This window comes from Pteropus vampyrus, unplaced genomic scaffold (assembly GCF_000151845.1).
Source record: "Pteropus vampyrus isolate Shadow unplaced genomic scaffold, Pvam_2.0 Scaffold97, whole genome shotgun sequence".
Taxonomy (NCBI): Eukaryota; Metazoa; Chordata; class Mammalia; order Chiroptera; family Pteropodidae; genus Pteropus; species Pteropus vampyrus.
The window spans coordinates 3,366,243-3,372,487 of NW_011888878.1; the positions used below are offsets into that span (position 1 = coordinate 3,366,243).

A 6,245-nucleotide genomic window follows, 5' to 3' on the forward strand; every position below is an offset into this window, starting at 1 on the left:
TCTCCCCTTAGCCCTCCCTCTCTTTGTTCCCTCCCTCTCCCTCTTTTCCTTCCCCTCTCTCCAGAAACCAAATTAACTGGCATTTTGATCTTGGACTTTCAAGCCTCCAGAACTGTCAGAAATAAATTTCTGTAATTTAAATATCTAGTCCTTGGCATTTTATTGTAGCAACTGGAGCAGACTAAGACAACAGGTAGTTATGAGAAAGGGAGGATACAGTTTAAGATAGCATGAGACAGATGGGTGAGGACTTTGTATAACATGCAAAGCAGTTTGGATTTGATTTTTCTTTTTATAAAATCACTGCTGTAATAACTTTAATTTATCTTGCTTTTTACAGAATTCTATGAATAATTTTTAAAAAGCATTGCCTTACTCCACCATGTTTCTCTGACAATTGTTAAAGTGAGCAATGAGTATGTCGACAGCTTCAGTATCCGCACCTTGCAAGAATTTCAGACCAACCAGCCACACATCAGTGAGCTTGGCAGCTTTTCTATCTTGTATTTCATGCAATGGCATACCCACTCCGACGGTAAACCTATACAGCCAAATCTACACAACACACTGAAGAATCGGTGATGATTAGCAAATTAGCTAGCTTTGGTACAGAGCTGTCCTCGCTTGTCCATGACAACCTGGAAGGCAGTGTTGATGCTGACAACTGAGCATCGAGAATGACGTTTCATCTGGTAAATAGTCTGGTGTCCTTTCCCAGGATTGTGTAGGGTGATTGACATGTGTGACAGGTGACATATTTCTTGATATATTTTCTTAAAACATTTTCTTTTTCTGTTGAAATCTTCCTTTGATTACAAGTTGGTTATTAATAACTATAGAACCACTTGTATCCAACTCAGCCAATAAAAATAAAAAATATTTGGACTGATGATGTAACAGTTATATCTGTAAGATTGACAAAAAAGGTTTTTGTTGTTGTTCCTACTCAGGAGAACTGTGGCGGTTTCATGACAAATATCCTTTTCTTTAGAGCAACCATATCTGGATTCTTTTCCCTCATGACGTTGAACTCTGGATTCAGCAGCTCCTCATAGATGTAGTCTCTTTCTGAGTCTGCCCAGCAGGGTCTGGTTTCTGAGTTTGAGATACCATCATATTTTTTGCTGTCATCATTTCCAAAGATTCGTTTTTCTCTAGAATTTCATCTTCATCTGGGAACCTGACATTCTTCTTTTTCTTCTTTTTATTGCCAAGCATAATGTCACGGTTATCCTCTGGTTCAGCTGATTCTGAAACATCACTTTCAATGTTAGAATCCTTTACATCTTCGGCTTCATCAATATCAAATATCTTTTTGTTTGTTTGTTTGTTTTTCTTCTTTTGTTTTGATTAAAAAAGTTTAAGTTATCTAGATTGTTAGAAGCATCTTTTTTCCTATTGTCCTCTTGATTGCTTTTAAATTTTTGTCCTCGGTTACTTCTAGCTTCACTTCCCTTGTTTCTGAGGTTGGGTTTCTTTTGTCTGGGCATCCCCTTCCTCATTTAACATAAAAGGCTTCTTCTTCTTTTTCTTCTTGCTTATAGTAGGATCAAAAATCATTTTGTTCCGGGAAATGGCTGTGGCTCAAGCGGGCTCAGCAAGGACCGGAAGTCGGTCCAGTCAGCCCCGGGCCCCAGTGGCAGCTCTGCTCCGGCCAAGACCTCTCCCAACCACCGCACTAGGTTCTTGCCTGGATTTTATTTTTTTAAGCATTAAAAGCCATAAGTGATTTTTAAGTAGATGAGTTAAAAAAAAAAAAAATGATTAGAAAGATGGAAGATGCTCAGTAACAGTGCGAATCTTCAAGGAGAACAAGCAGGACATTATTTTGTTCCCCAATAACGAGTTACTTAATAAGGGCTTGAACTAGGATTGAAGCAGTGAGGGTGAGGGAAATGTGTTTATGAAGTGTTGGTTGGGAGAAATTCTCAGATTTCAGTTACCCTTAGACATAGACCCCAAAGGACAACATTAAACATGATTAGAATTATGGTTGTGATATCAACTAGATAGAGAAAATAAAGGTTGTAACTGGTTTTTCTTATTTTGCATTTTATTAAACTAAAGTAATTGAAATAAATTAAAACTGAAATGACAAAATGTATTTTATAATTTGTTTTAGAAGTTTTACTTGTTAAAAATAATTTAAAAGAATAATGTTATAGAAAAAAGGTAGCATAACTATTTGGGGAAACTTTAAAGATTATGGAATAAAGCCCAAGTTTATACAATATCGTGATTAAAGTTAAAAAAAAATAGGGCAAAATAAATATTTTCGTTACTAAAAGCAGAGAAAATAAGGTGAGGGATGATTTATTGGCACATGGTAGATGAAAAAAAAACACATTGTATGTATCTTGATTTGCATTAGAATATGTAATAAGTCCCAAATTGGCATATTTTCTTTGAAAGACCCTGGAAAATGCAGAAATACAGGTGGAAGAAAAAGGTCAATACTTCCCTATCAAAAGAATGTACATAAATATTTAAACATAGTGTGGAACCAGATGACATCTGACATCCATTTCTGCTCTAAAATTAACATTAAAATTCCATTACAGGTTTTTAGAACAATTAAAACTGGGACTAATATTTGATCATAAATAAAATACATATATAGAGAACTCAAAGTACACTTTTATTAGATGTAACTGTGCAGTTATTTTTATCCTTTGCTGAAACCCAAACATAGCAGAATATTGGGAGAGAGTTTACATGAATAAAATATTGGAATTGTTAATTACTGCAGGCAATAAATTTATTTAGAGCTATCTTAGAAAATAAGATCTGAACAAATGAGATAAAGAATGAATTTAATCAATTGCACTTCTCAGAATACTGAGCACAGAACAGAAATTTAAAATTTTATTTTTTTACATAAGAAATCTAAACATATAAAAAACCAAAAACAACAACACAAAATTTCAACCATGTGTTTAACAGTTACTTGTGCATCGTAAATAAAATCAAAGTTCTCTATTCAATATAGATTTCTTGGCACACTAATTTTTCTATTGTTTATAAAACTTAAAATCAATTAGATCATATTTGGAAGCTTGCTACTCTACCTTATTTTCATATTTGATGCCCATGAAGATTTAAGACAAAGAAAAAATTTAAGCTCAAATAACATCACAACTTGCAAATATTAATTTCAAAGAGCCGGTGTTCAAAAAAATAAATTTAAAAGCACTTATATAGAGAGAACAAAAGAGATAAAATGCAATATATGGAATTTTTATTTAATGTAGAGACACATTGTAGGAAAATTTTGGTGCATGAGATCCTTTTTCATATTTTATTTTATTTTAAAGTCAACTTTATTAAAGTTTATTTTCAAAGATAAGATTTATATCTTTTAATTGTGTAGCTTGATGAGTTTTGACAAATGTAGGTAGAGGTATAGTGACCACCACATTCAAAGTTAGAATAGTTTCATGACACCAAAATCCCCTCCCTGACCTCATTTGTGTATCAATAACTTTTCCCTTTGCAGAATGTCATGTATGTGGAATTATTCAATAAGTAGGCTTTTGTGTCTTTTTTATTTCATTCAGTATAATGCTTTTGAAATTGATCCAATTTTTTGCATGTATCAGTAGTTCATTGTTTTTTATTGCTGAATAGTATTTTCCTGTGTAGATATACCATCATTTATTTATTCATTTACCAGTTGAAAGATATTCAGCATGTTTCCAGCTTTGGGTGATTATAAATAAGAATGCTAAAACATTCATTTATAGGTCATTGTGTAGATAAATGTTTCAATTTGTTAGGTAAGAGTGGGATTCCTGGGCCATGTAGTAGGTGTATGTTCACTATTATAATGAAGTGGTCATGCAATTTACATTCCTGAAAGCAATTTGTAAGAGCTCCAGTTGCTCCAAATCTTTCAGCACTTAGTATTGTCAGATTTTAATTTTAGCCATTTGGATAGGTACAGAAAAGTACACAACTATAATTTTAATTTGTATTTACCTAATGACTAATTATGTTGAGTACTTTTTCATGTGATTAATTTGCAAACCATATTGACCATCAATATATATTCTTTAGTGAAATATCTATTCAAATATTTTACCCATTGGATTGTTTCTTTTCATACTCTTGAATTTTAAAAATTCTTTATGTATATTCAACACAGTTATTTTGCTAGATATGTGTTTGTAAAAGTTTTCTCCTGTGTGTGATTTGTTTTTCCATTTCCCTTTCAATGTCTTTTATACTAGTCAGGGTTTTCCAGAGAACCAATAAGGCCATAAGATATATTGAAAGTGGGGAGGCAGAGGCAGAAATTTAAGGAATTGGACCACATGGTTGTGGGTATGAGGGCTGGTAAGTCTAAAAATTCATAGGGCAAGCCAACAGGCTGCAGATTCGAGAGATATCTGCACTCCCATGTTCATTGCAGCATTATTTACAATAGCAAAGTGGTAGAAACCTTCTAAATATCCATTGATTGATGAATAAATAAAGAAAATGTTGTATATACATGCACTAGAATATTGTTCACCCTTTGAAAAGAAGAAAACTCTGTCATATGCTTTAACATGGCTGAACCTTGAGGACTTTATGCTAAATGAAATAAGCCAGGCACAGAAGGAAACATAATGCATGATTTCACTTAAATGAGATATCTAAAGTAGTCAAACTCATAGAAGCAGAAAGTAGAATAGTAGTTGTCAAGAGCTGGGGGAGAGGAATATGGGGAGTTGCTCTTCAATGGGTGTAAAGTTTCAGTTAAACAAAATTTAAAAAAATTCTAGAGATCTTCTGTACAATATTGTGCTTACAGTTTATTGTTCACTTAAAAATTTAAGAGGATAGTCTACGGCCATGCTACCTTAAGCCTGATCTCGTCTGGTCTTGGAAGCTAAGCAGGGTCAGCCCTGGTTAGTACTTGGATGGGAAACCACCTAGGAAGACCAGGTGCTATAGGCATAAAAAATAAAAAAAAATAAGGGATTGTAAGCTGACAAGGTCCTTGCAATCTGTGAGGTCAACCAAGGGTTGCCTCTCCTAAAAATTAAAAAAAAAAAAAAAATTAAGAGGATAGAACTTATTTTATGCTTTATTTTGTTTTAACCATGATTTAAAAAAAGGAGTTGATATCGCAGCCTGTGTCTCAAGTCTGGAAACTCAAGAAGAATTTTATGTTGTGGTCTGAAGGCACAACTTCTTTGGGAAGCCTGTCTTTGCTCTTAAGACCTTTGACTGATTCTTAGAGGTTCACCCACATTATGGAGGGTAATCTTAAAGTTGACTGAGTGTAAATGTTAATAACATCTAAAAAAAAATACCTTTATAGAATATCTAGACTAGTGTTTAGCCAAACATTTAATTATATTTACTGTATTCCATCTATGTGGGCATAAAATTTACCATTACATATAGTAAGAAATTGTTGTCTAACTCAAGATTATAAAAATTTTTCTCTGATTGTTTTATAGCAAAATTTAAAGTTTCAGATTTTATATTTAGTTATATCATCCTTGAGTTACTTTTTGCATGCGATGTGAAATAAAGCTTGAGGTTCATTTTTATGGGAGTGGGGGCATATGCATGTTCAATTTGTTAAAAAGAATATCCTTTCTCCATTAAATTACCCTGCACCTTTATCACATATCATTTAGCCATGTATGTGTGGGACTATTTCTTACTGTCAATTCTGTTCCATTATCTATAAATCTGTTATGCCAATTCCATATTGTCTTGATTACTATAACTTTGAATTAAAGTAGTGATTCTTCTAATTTTTTATTCTTTTTCAAAATTGTTTTGGTTATTCTAAGTTCTGTGTTTCTCCATTTAATGATATGATAAGCTTATGAATTTCCAAGTAGCTATGTCAGTTACCTACCAATGGTGTGCAAGGACATGTCCAGGGCACAGATGTATTCATTAAAGTGAAGGACAATCAGTTTTGTTAGCCACTAAGGACATTATTGGTAGCCTGGGAAAGTGTGAGGACTGTGAGAGAGATGACTTGGGCTCTAGACCATGACAAATAAGGCACTGGTGCATCACAAGCTTGATTTTGTCCATTGGAGAGATTCAAAAGCTGTTGTAGATATGGGTCATTCTCTGTTCATTTGCATCATTAATTTAAATTATTGGGTTTCTCCTTCACCAGTAAAAGATTTTCTAAAAAGAATCTCTATTTCTCCTCTTTTATTTTGCCATAAATTTAGGTCTTTTGTCCTCTTTATAGTCATCATTTCCCCCATGTTACAAGCAATGAGCTA

General features: G+C 33.2%; 1 pseudogene; it reads right to left on the reverse strand.

Moving 5' to 3' along the window:
• Positions 1–593: 593 nt before the first annotated feature.
• LOC105294995 lies at positions 594–5,879 on the reverse strand (annotated as a pseudogene).
• Between the last annotated feature and the right edge of the window lie 366 nt (positions 5,880–6,245).